The following is a 13,237-nucleotide window of genomic DNA, read 5'->3' on the forward strand; positions in this document are numbered from 1 at the left end:
GACAGACATCACACACACACACCTGCCCACACACACATCTGTGTGTGTGTATGTATAGTGTGTGTGTGTATAATGTGTGTGTATGTATAGTGTGTGTATGTATAGTGTGTATAATGTGTGTGTATGTATAGTGTGTGTGTGTGTGTGTGTGTGTGTGTATAATTTGTGTGTGTGTATTTTTTTTTAAGTTAAAAGCAAGTAAAATGCATGTGGCATCAATATCAAGACTCCAGATATAAGGGCCTATTCACACTGAATTTTGCAATGCATTCATCTCCTCTTTCCAGGCTTCTATCTAAATCCCTGAAAAATGGCATTCAGATGGGCCTTGACATAGCCATTGATTTGAACAAAGGCAAACCGAGGCTAAAGTCTGAATCTTTAGGCTCCATTTGCTCTGCTTTCAGATGTCTCATTTCAGACAGCACAATCCTGAATTTCAGGGATTCAGCTGTAAGCCTTGTGTAAAGACCTGAATGCAGCGCTGAATGTAGTGTGAATAGGTCCTTACATCCTACACCACCTCAGGGGATTGTTGTTATGGAGTATTGCCCCTGGGTGGCCGCAGTTATGACCACCACCAGGGCTTGCGGTCACCCACCCTAGCTTTGGTATTCTGGGGAGCTGGTATAATGAATATCTGAGAAGAGCCCTAGAGAAGCAAGAACATTGGACAACCAAGAGGTGGTGGCCTCAAGTCAGGTGTAGTGTTCAACAGGGCAAGACTTTCTAACCTCCCCACACACACACACACACATATACACACACCTGCCCACACAGACACACACACACACACATATACACACACCTGCCCACACACTCACATATACACACACCTGCCCACACACACACCTGCCCACACACACACACACACACACCTGCCCACACACACACACACCTGCCCACAAACACACACACACATATACACACACACCTGCCCACAAACACACACACACCTGCCCACACACACACACACACACCTGCCCACACACACACACACCTGCCCACACACACACACACACACCTGCCCACACACACCTGCCCACACACACACACATATATACACACACACACACACCTGCCCACACAGACACCTGCCCACATACACACACACTCACCATCCCCCGGCTCCATTCCTCCTGCCTGCTCTGTCTCTTTTCCGGTGCAACACTGCAGGCCGGGGCGCACTGCGTGACGTCACAGCTAGGAGACACAGCCGCGCACAGGGCCGTGTCTCCTAGCAGTGACGCGGCCGGGCCAGCACAGGGAAGTTAACTGCTGCAGTGCTGGCCCAGCTGATGAAGAAGTAGCGGCGGCCGCTGCTGGGGGAGCGGTCCGGGCCCCCCTCCCTTCCCGCCACTGCTACCGCTCCCCCTCCCGCCACTGCTACCGCTATGTGCCGCGGTGGCCCGCACATATAATGAGGGCAATCCGGCATTAGATACCCCGCCTGGAGCCGCGGGCCCCCTGCCGGCTCAGGGCCCCGGGCGGTCGCCCGGATTGCCCTCATTATAATCCGCCTATGCCCATTTCTATGGTAGAAATAATATAGCTAACATGCTCATATATTCTTTTTAAAAAAAAAGGCTAGGGGGCTGGTTGTTGGACTGGTGAGGGAGTAACCCTCCATAGAAAGTCTGCCTCCTTCTAGGGGATCTACACTCTGCAAGTCAGGTGTAGAATTATAACTCACCGTTTCCTCTCCCCACCCTCTTTTTTTTTTAAGTCAGAGGTGTCCTCTGGCCCTTGGAGCCCTCACAAGGTCAGACGACCACTCCCAATTACATCTGCTTAGGTCTTATTTTACTCATCTCAGCTTGTTTTGCTTCATCCCCCAATCTCCCTTTTTTCTATCCCCCTCTCCCTTCCCACATTATTCCCTTTACCTTTTATTTTGATGATATGGAATCAATTAAACTCCGCTCACTTAATGCGAGAGGTTTTAATAGACCACAGAAATGTTCACAAATTCTTTATGCCATGTATAAAGAAAGACTACAAATCCTATTTGTTCAATAAACCAATTTCTAGACAGAACACATACCCATCCTAAAAAAAACAGATATTTCGCTCATTGGTTTCACAGCACCAACACGGTGTCCCGTTACAGAGGGGTACCATAAATTTGACACTGAGCACACTGGACAATCATCTAACAGGGCAGAGGAGCTCTGTGCCGACAACCAACAACTAACAGAGCTCAGCACTGTGCGGAAGACTGACGAAACCTGCCGCTGCACTGACAATCAGTCCATGGGATTTAGCCAGGAGCGCACACCCATAGAGAGCCGCATTGAGTATCTGTGCAACTGAATTAAAAGTTATATATCCAAAAAAGGGAAGCGGAATGAACCCAGATAAAATTAATACATCGTTATTACAATTAATGTTTAAAAACTATTAAAATAGATAGTAACAAAAGGGAGAATAAAAGCAGAGTAAGGCCTGGGCAGGTACAGCCATATTAAAAACATAATGTTTATCAAAGGTAGATGTACTGTATATGCTGGGTACCTGAAAATATGTGAAGGTGTGCAAACCGAATCACTAGAAAGACCAACTTAACCCCTTAATGACCGCCGATACTCATTAAAACGTCGGTCGTTAAAAGGCCTTATTCCCTCATCGCCATTTTAAAACGGAATTCGGGAACAAGGGAATAGCGCCACCTAGCAGTGGCAATTCCCTTGAGTGTCAGCTGTACATGACAGCTGAAGCTGACACCCTGCAGTATCGGCCACGGCCGTTTTTTCGACCAATTGGGGCCGATTAATCACTTAAATAGCGCTGTCAATCGCGACGGGTATTTAAGTGGTTGCAAGGTGGTCACAAAACCCCATTAGTAACCATCGGACCCCCAATGAGAATGAGAATCGCGGGTCCCGATGCTTACCATGGTACCCTGAGATCATGATGACCCCAGGGTACGGTGGCTCAGTGACTGCTCTCATGCACTGTAGTACACAAGTACTGCAGTCTATGAGACCAGCAATCCAAAAAAAAAAACATGTCCTACAGTGAAAAAGTGTAAAAGGTGAAAAAAATTAAATAAAACATGTAAAAAAGTAAAAAAAAAACACACAAAAAGGCACACAAATCATGAAAAGCCGTTTCACCACTTAAAACTCAGCATTTGTGATAAAACAACCGCACGGCGAACGGCGCAAAAAAATAAAAACAATAACTGAATTGCTGTTTTTTTTCATTCTATCTGAAAAATCTGAATAAAAAGCGATCACAAAATATTATGTACTCCAAAATGGTACCAAAAATATCTGCAACTCGTCCTACAAAAAATAAGTCCTCATACAGCTATGTTTGCTAAAAAATAAAAAGTTACAGCTCTCAGAATTAGTGATAAGCGAATTTGTTCGGAATTCGATCTTACAATTTAAATTCGACACGAATATGGCACATTCGGATTCGTGATCGGAAAGGCGAGCAAAATTTCTTAAATTCTGGAAAATCGGCAACGTTCGGCGAATAAATGCGGGAACGTGATTACGGGACAACTACAGCGTTTTGAACCGTTTGGCTAGCATAGTGCCTGTTTATGATGAGCCGGGGGACATGTTAGATGGGTGGAGGGGCTGGGGAAAGCTCAGAACAGGTCAGATCAGTGGCCCGCTTGTAATCTTTTTTTCTTCCTGTATGCTGTAACCTCAAGTCAGGAAAGCGCGGCTAGCCAATCAGAGCGCAGGACGTATCCACACTGTCCATTGGCTGCTGAAATCACATGTCTTCTCTATATAAAGAGCGGACATGTTCCCTCAGCGCCATTTTATGCATGTCTCTGCTGCCAGACGGCCCTGTTCAGTGTACCCGTGTACTGAGAGATTTTAGCTAGATAGATGGGCGCTTGTGTGGAAGTCAGATAGTGTAGAGAACTCCTGTGTTGTGTACCTGTGAAATCAATGTTGCAACCCTTTTTTTTTTTCTTGTCCAATTATTGAGATTCTGACAGAAGCAGCAGGGCCCATGCCATAGAAGTGTGTTTTGGACTGCTTGTATTGTGCTCTATGCACGAGTATGACTTAAATCTAATTTTTCACGTGTTCATGTGATAAACCAAACAAGCCCTAGTAGCCCACCTTTTGATCTTGTGGGGTTAAAATTGAGCTCTATGCAGACTCTGCAGAGTTTCTCAGTGCAGAGCACAAAAAAACTTTTTTTTTTCATTTGCTTATGTGATAGTGCAACCTATAGCAGCTCACTCATTTTTTGGTGGGTGAAATTCAGCTATATGCACAGTAAAAAAAGAGATTTTTTCTCTTGCTAGGCAGAGTCCAAAAAATAATATTTTGTGTGGCAAATGTGACACTCTGCTATAAGTCAGCTACTACGTTAGTGGCGGTAAACTTCAGCTGTTTTCAGAGTAAAAAAATATATTTTTTCTGTTGCTAGCCACAGTCCACCAAAGATTTGTTTGTGTCACAAACGTGATACACTCTGCTAAAAGTCACCCATTAGTTTAGTGGCATCGAAGTTCAGCTGTTTTCAGAGTAAAAAAATTGATTTTTTTCTCTTACTAGGCAGAGTCCAAAAAATAATTTTTGGTGTGGCAAATGTGATACACGAAGACGACGGGCTACTCCACTCCCTTTCTTTGGAAGCCGCACAGCGCTGCTTAAAGTGGCCTCTCCTCTTCTTCCTCCACCTCAACATCACACACATTACAGTCCACAGACTACAGTACCCTTGCTTCCCCCCGTGTCACAACTATCCAACTGACTAGCAAACCACAGATGGGCGAGTCTGTAGAACTGTTCACCCATTCTATACCATGGTCATCAGAAGTGTACTCCAAACATTCACAGAGTAAAGAGGAGGTAAGGATCTGCACTGATGCCTAAAACATTTTTCGGTTGGATTCGGGAATCGATGAAGTAGGGTCCGAGCAGGTTCCTGTCCCTCCTCACCAGATGTTAACCACCAGGGAGGGAGGTGATCCTGATGAGTCTCAGATACATGAGGCTCATGCAGAGTGTACTGTGCTGTCAAGGCAACAACAGGAGAAGGGTCACTCTGAGGGCGAGTAATGGGATAACACATTGGATGATGACGAGGTTTAAGATCCCACATGGTCCCGCAGATGAGTAGCTCATCTGAGGAGGTAGAGGAGGAAGACGAGGAGGTTAAGTTTTGCCCTACGACACAGACACGGAGTGATGCAAGCACAAGGAGCACTGCATCCTTAGCCACAACTGTGGCCGTGGCCAGCAGCGGTCGCGGGTCTGCAGCTCTCAGGGGCGGCAAGGGTTGCTTAGCCTGGGCCTTTTTTGTCACCGCAAAGGATGAGCCAACTCACGTTATCCGCAGTAGAGGTAAAAACTGCAATAATTTGACTACTACATGCATGAACGTTCACATGCGCAAACAACATGCATTACACTGGGAATCTCACTGCGCTGAAGTGCGAACCTCAACAACCATCAGCTGCCCCATCAACCACATCCGCTGCTTCTTCCTGTTACTGTGCCAAGTATTGTCACCCAGGTCTCCCACCGCAGAACCTCTGGTTACCTACCCGCTCCAGTCAGGCTGAGTGAGAGCCCGTCAGCTGTAACTGAAGCGGATATGCCTGCTGCGTTTGTTTCACTGAGTACACCACATGTTTCTCATTCCATCGTAACATCCGCACCTACAACTCACTCATGGTCCATCAGTTTGTCCGTTTCACCATACTCCGCCCTCTCTCAGCACTGCAACCAGCCCTCGGTCCCGCAGTTGTGGTCATGTAAAAGATTGTTTCATCCTACACATGACAATGCTAAGAGGTTGAACTCCACAATCTCCAATCTGTTGGCCCCCGAAATGCTACCTTTCTGCCTGGTAGATACAGACGGTTTCTGAAAGCTGATGGCCGTCGCAGTCCCCCAGTACCAGTTGCCCAGTCGCCATTACTTCTCTAAGAAAGCTGTGCCTGCACAACACCAGCATGTCGCAGACAACATCACCCGTTCCTTGACTAAATCTATGTCTGACATGGTGCATTCACCACAGTCACCTGGACGAGTAAGCATGACCAATGGCGTTACATCTCGCTGACTGGGCACTGGGTGACTCTGGTGGCTGTGGGTGCAGGCTGAGAAGGGGCTGCTCCACAAATCTTGGAATCCTCAAGGCTTGCAGAAGAAACCTGTATTTCACACTTCCTCCACTGCTTCTGCATCCTCCACCTCTTCTAGGGCCTCCACCTGCGCACTCAACATCTGCCTTAACGAGACATGCATTCCAACAGTGCAGAGCGAATCAACACCACCTCCGTACTGCGCAGACAGGACTCACCGCAATCAGGCAGTCTTCAAATTAATATGCCTTGGAGATCGCAGTCATACAGAGTTTTGGACAGCTCTCCAGGCTCAGTTTGAGCAATGGCTGTCTCCGATGAACCTGGAGCCAGGGAAGGTCGTGTGCAATAACAATGTGCCCCGTCTCATGCTGCACATAACACATCTGCATCTCTGTCTGCTATGGGCATAAAAGGGGACAAACTTATGGTGTGGCACCCATGCTCCCCTGACTTCAACCCCATTGAGAACCTCTGGAGCATCATCAAAAGGAGTGTCTATGATGGCGGGAGGCAGTTCACATCTAAGCAACAGCTCTGGGAGGGTATTCTGTCCTCATGCAAAACAATTAAAGCAGAAACCATCCAAAACCTGACAAATTCAATGGACGAGAGAGTTCAGAAGCTCCTTTCGAACAAGGGGTCCTATGTGCAAATGTAACATCATCGAGAATAAAGTTTTGAGTTGAAAACTGTTTGATTTCAGTTTGTAATAACCTGCTAATGCTTATAATTTCAAAAATTTTAATTTTTTTTGTTCTTTATTAAAATGAAAAGGTTGAAAACTCTGCTGTGCATAATAATTTGGAACATGCATTTTGAGTGCAGTTTGAGTGTTTTATTTTTTTAAAAATATACTGTTATCATAGGCAGTTTGTACAAAAACCTTTCAATTGTACTCTAATAGTTATTTGACTGGAAAATTACAATGACTGCAATTCATATAGGTAATTTGGGAAAATCTGAGAAAATATTATTTGCATAATAATTTGGAACACAGTGTAAACTCAAAATTGGTATATAAAGCAGGCTACATCTCCGCTTAAAATTGTTTGGGGCAGATATTCTTCTCCACACAGGAGTACACAGACATGATAAACTCAAAATTGGTATATAAAGCAGGCTGCATGTCCGCTTAAAATTGTTTGGGGCAGATATTGTTTTCCATACTGGGGGAAAAAAAAGGTTGGGTCTAAGCAGCTTTGTGACCCTAGACTGTACTGTGCTGTCAGGGCCAGAAGAGAAGGAGGGTGACTATGATGGCGAGGAGCATGATAACTGTTATGTTCTGCTACCAGAGCTAAGGAAAGAGAGGAGATCTGTCCCTACGATAGAACTCAGCTGAATCCCTACGATGTAACAGGGAACCTGATCCTGCGATCAGACCTGCTAAAGTCCTAAGCTAGTCTGTACGGAGACCTATAGATGTGGGGAAGGAATCCCTACAAGTACTAAGGACTGGGAGGAAAATGGGACACCTCCTAACAGAAATAGTAGCAGACAGACGAACAAACAAAATATATAGAACATAGAGGTCCGTAGACCAAGCAAACTAACAGAGTTAGATACAGAGCACAGGCTAGCTAGAAAGTAGTTATACAATGAAGTCCAGCAAAGCCAGAAGGGCGGAGCAGGATTAAATAGGCCAACAAGGTCATGTGACCAGCAAAGGAAAAAACCTAAGAGCAAGGTTCTAACAGTACCCCCCCTTCTAAGAGGATCCTCCGGATCCCCTAGGACCAGGCTTATCAGGAAATCTCCTGTGAAACGCTCTGATAAGTCTGGACGCGGAAACATCATCTGACCTCACCCAAGAGTTATCCTCGGGTCCGAAACCTTTCCAGGCCACAAGATACTGCAAACTACCTCTATACCGTCTAGAGTTAAGGATGCGAGAAATTTCATATTCCCCGTCCTCCACCACCGGAGGAACAGAGGCAGAGGCGTCACCATCCGACACAACAGCTTTTTTTAACAGAGAGACATGAAATACCGGATTAATTCTCCAGGAGGTAGGAACCTCCAACCTAACAGCAGATTAGTTGACAACCTGAAGCACCTTAAAGGGCCCTACAAACTTGGGACCCAATTTCTTAGAAGGAATCCTCAACCGCAGATTCCTAGAGGACAACCAAACCATGTCACCAACAGCGAACAAAACCTCCTGTCGTTTCCTATCAAAGTAGTCTTTAGATTTTCTGTTGGCCTCCTGAAGATTACCACGCACATCCGTCCAAACTCTCTCCAAATCACCGGAAAAATTCTCCTCCTCAGGCACGGCAGATCCCAACTTGGAGAACGACCCAAACGACGGATGTCTCCCAGAACAACAAAAAAAAGGCGAACAACCAGCAGAAGAAGATGTATGATTGTTCAGAGCAAATTCAGCAAGTGGCAGAAACTCAGACCACCCCTCTTGATTGTCTGCCACAAAACAACGCAAGAACTGCTCAACATCCTGGTTTTTCCTTTCTGTCTGGCCATTAGATTCAGGATGATATCCGGATGAGAACGACAAATGAACTCCCAACCTGTCACAAAAGGTGCGCCAAAAACGAGCCACGAACTGAGGTCCCCTATCAGAAACAATGTCAGTAGGAACGCCATGAAGTCTGACAATTTCCTTGACAAAGGCCTTAGCGAGAGTTTTAGCGCAGGGCAGTTTGACGAAGGGAACCAAGTGACACATCTTGCTAAAACGGTCCACGACCACCCAGATGACAGTAAAACCCTCAGAGGGGGGAAGGTCAGTTATAAAATCCATAGCCAAATGTGTCCAAGGAGCACTGGGAACCTCCAAAGGACAAAGCAACCCCGCAGCAGGAGTATGTGAGGACTTAGATCTAGCACATATAGTACATTGACGCACCCACTTAATGACTTCCTTCTGCCATCCAGGCCACCAAAAACTGCGACCCACCAGTCTCTTGGTCTCAGAGATTCCGGGATGACCTGCCAACCGAGATTCGTGACACTCAAACAAATCTCTCCTAAAGGTCCCAGGCACAAACAACCTCCCATGAGGAGTGTTAGATGGGGCATTCTCCTGTGCTTTAAGAATCTCATCTTCCAAAACGGAGTCCAAAGCAGCTATCACAACACCTTCTTGTAAAATGTTCTCATCTTTCTCAGCACCGACTATGGGAGAAAAACTGCGAGACAAGGCATCCGCCTTAACATTCTTAGTACCAGGGATGTAAGTAACGGAGAAATTAAACCGCGAGAAAAACAGTGCCCACCTAGCCTGACGGGCATTCAGGCGCTTGGCAGCATCAAGATATATCAGATTTTTATGATCCGTAAGAACCTGAACGGGAAATTCCGCACCTTCCAAGAAGTGGCGCCAGTGTTCAAATGCGAGTTTAATAGCCAATAATTCCCGATTACCAATATCGTAATTCAGTTCAGTCTCCGAAAAATTTTTTGAAAAAAAGGCACAGGGATGTAATCCATCCCCGTTATCCTGAGACAATACTGCGCCAACCCCCACAGAGGAAGCATCAACCTCAACCAAAAATGGCTTAGTCACATCAGGCTGCATAAGGATGGGAGCAGAGGTGAACCTCTCCTTGAGATACACAAAAGCTTCAATGGCCTCAGAAGACCACTGAACCGCATCAGCACCTTTCCTGGTGAGATCGGTCAGAGGTTTGACAATACTAGAAAAAATTTTTATGAATTTTCTGTAATAATTGGCGAAACCTAAAAACCTCTGTATCGATTTCAAACCAATAGGCCTAGGCCATTCCTGTACAGCTTGAACTTTAACCGGGTCCATCTCAAAACCTTCGCTGGAGATAATGTAACCCAAAAAACTAATTCTCTGTACAGCGAACTCACATTTCTCCAGCTTAGCAAAAAGCGAATTGTCCATTAATAACTGTAATACCTCACGTACGCTCCGCCAATGAGACTCCAGATCCGGCGAATAAATCAAAATGTCATCCAAATACACAACCACATTTTTGCCGATCAAAGGTCTAAGGATGTCATTAATAAGATTCTGAAAAAATGCAGGAGCATTAGTAAGACCAAAAGGCATAACCAGATTCTCAAAATGACCCACAGGAGTGTTAAAAGCAGTCTTCCATTCGTCACCCTCCTTCATGCGCAACAGATTGTATGCCCCCTTAAGGTCAATTTTAGAGAACCACTTGGCCCCCATTAACTGGTTAAACAGATCAGGAATCAATGGCAGTGGGTAAGGATTGCGTACAGTAATTTTGTTAATCTCACGAAAATCCAGACAAGGACGTAAACCGCCGTCCTTTTTTTTTACAAAAAAAATCCAACCGCCACAGGAGACTTAGAGGGCCTAATGTGACCGGCGGCCAAACTTGTCTGTATGTATTCCTCCAAAGCCTTCCTCTCAGGAATAGTAAGGTTAAATAAACGACTTTTAGGAAGAGTCGCTCCAGGGACAAATTCAATAGAACAATCATAGTCTCTATGGGGAGGCAAAACCTGCGATTCCTTCTCAGAAAAAACTCTCCAAAAATCCTGAATAGGAACAGGCAATTCTCCCCTATCCAAAGCTGCAATACGCCCGTTACAACACTTGTCATAACATTTATGGCTCCAGGATTTAATTTCACTGGTAGACCAATCCAGTACAGGATTGTGAAATTTTAACCAGGGCAATCCCAATATTACTGGAGAAGGCAAGTTATTCAAAACTACCAAATCCAATTTCTCATGGTGAACACCATTAATAGTGAGAGGAAATTCACAGACCTTGAGAGTAATATTCTTCAAAGGGGAACCATCCACAGAAACCACAGCAATGGGGGATGATAAAGGTTCGGGTTTTAAATTGAGTCTTTCCAAGAATCCCCCATCAATTACATTCAGAGTAGACCCACAATCAACAAACACCCGAAATTCCATTAATTTTTCCTGAGCAATCGTGGAAGCAGCTAAAAATACACCCTTGGAATTTAAACAGGCAATACGGGCATGACTGACCATTTTTTTTTATTTCTTCATACGAAGCTCACAGCCTTTAATCAAATGACCAGATTTTCCGCAATAGAAACACAAGCCTTCAGAAAATCTACGGTCTTTTTCTTGAGAGCGAGGTGCCACCGATCCAATCTCCATCGGTTCACCACTGTTAGTACACACATTCTCATAACCAGAAACTGACATAGCAGAGGATTTGCTCTCATTAACCCTTGCACGCAGTCTCCTATCCACCCGTATAGCTAATTGCATAGCCTGTTGCAAATCTTCAGGTGTAGGATAAGCAATTAGCAGGTCTTTAAACCTTTCATTGAGCCCAGCAAGAAATAGACTTTTCAGAGCAGAATCGTTCCACCCTGTTTGAGTAGACCAACGACGGAAATGAGTACAATATTTTTCCACATTACCTGATCCCTGTTTCAAACGTCTCAACTCAGTCTCAGCTGATGCGACACGGTCAGGATCATCATATAATAGTCCCAAAGCAGAAAAAAAACTATCCACTGATCTGAAGCATGTATCACTAGGTTGCAAAGAAAAGGCCCACTCCTGAGGCTCTTTGCGCAAAAGTGACATTATGAACCCTATGCGCTGGGATTCATCCCCAGAGGACTTGGGTCTCAAACGAAAATACAATAAGCAAGCATTTTTAAATGAAAAAAATTCTCGGTGTTCACCAAAAAATAAATCCGGCAAACATACCTTAGGCTCCAAGAAATGTGCTCCAGGACAGTTACTCACGTGCTGACGGAGCTCGGCCACCTCCAGAGAGAGTCCCTGCAGGCGATGAGCCAAATCCTGAACCGACACCATGATGGAACAGAAAAATCTTTCCTTAGAGAATTTGCAGGCTGGACTTACTGTTATGTTCTGCTACCAGAGCTAAGGAAAGAGAGGAGATCTGTCCCTACGATAGAACTCAGCTGAATCCCTACGATGTAACAGGGAACCTGATCCTGCGATCAGACCTGCTAAAGTCCTAAGCTAGTCTGTACGGAGACCTATAGATGTGGGGAAGGAATCCCTACAAGTACTAAGGACTGGGAGGAAAATGGGACACCTCCTAACAGAAATAGTAGCAGACAGACGAACAAACAAAATATATAGAACATAGAGGTCCGTAGACCAAGCAAACTAACAGAGTTAGATACAGAGCACAGGCTAGCTAGAAAGTAGTTATACAATGAAGTCCAGCAAAGCCAGAAGGGCGGAGCAGGATTAAATAGGCCAACAAGGTCATGTGACCAGCAAAGGAAAAAACCTAAGAGCAAGGTTCTAACAATAACACATTGGATGATGATGAGGTTGTACATCCAACTTGGTGTGAACTCAGAGGCATGCAGCTGAGTAGCTCATCTGAGGAGGTGGAGGAGGAGGAAGATGAGGTTACGTTGTGTCCCATGGCGCAGACACGGAGGAGCACTGCATTCTTACCCACAACCGTGGCAGTGACCAGCAGAGGTCGCGGGTCTGCAGCTCACAGGGGCGGCAAGGGTTTTCTGGCCTGGGCCTTCTTTGAGACCGCAAAGGATGAGCCAGCTCACGTTATCTGCAAACTTTGCGATAAAAAACTCAGTAGAGGGAAAAATGCAATAATTTCTCTACTACATGCATGAACCTTCACATGCACAATCAACATGCGTTACTCTGGCAATCTCACTGCAATAAAATGCAGACCTCAACAACCATCAACCGCATCTGCGACTTCTTCCGCTCCCTCAGTTTCCGAGCCAAGTATAGTCACGCAGGTCTCCCACCGCAGAACTTCCGGTTCTGTACCTGCTCAAGTCAGGCTGAGTGAAAGCCCGTCAGCTGTAACGGAAGCGGACATGCCTGCTGTGTTTGTTTCACCCAGCACACCACATGTTTCTCAATCCACCGTAACAGCTGAGCCTACACCTCACTGACAGTCCAGCAGTTTGTCCGTTTCACCGTACTCCGCCCTCTCTCAAAACTGCAGCCAGCCCTCGGTCCCCTAGTTGTGGTCACGTAAAAGTCTGTTTCCTCCTACACATGACAAAGCGTGTTCCATACAAATGCTGTGATTTTTGTGTAAAATGTCTATTGTAAACACATTGTGAGACCTGCTGACAGGCAGCACAAAAAGGGTTTAACTTCCACTCATAAGCTTTATCATGTGACCCAGCTCTGCTTAGTATTCAGAAGTTTCTGGAACAAACACCCCTGGGCAGTCAGCTACATGAG

The sequence above is a fragment of the Phyllobates terribilis genome, unplaced genomic scaffold (assembly GCF_046119375.1).
Source record: "Phyllobates terribilis strain yellow unplaced genomic scaffold, ASM4611937v1 Scaffold_5__5_contigs__length_657084704, whole genome shotgun sequence".
Taxonomy (NCBI): Eukaryota; Metazoa; Chordata; class Amphibia; order Anura; family Dendrobatidae; genus Phyllobates; species Phyllobates terribilis.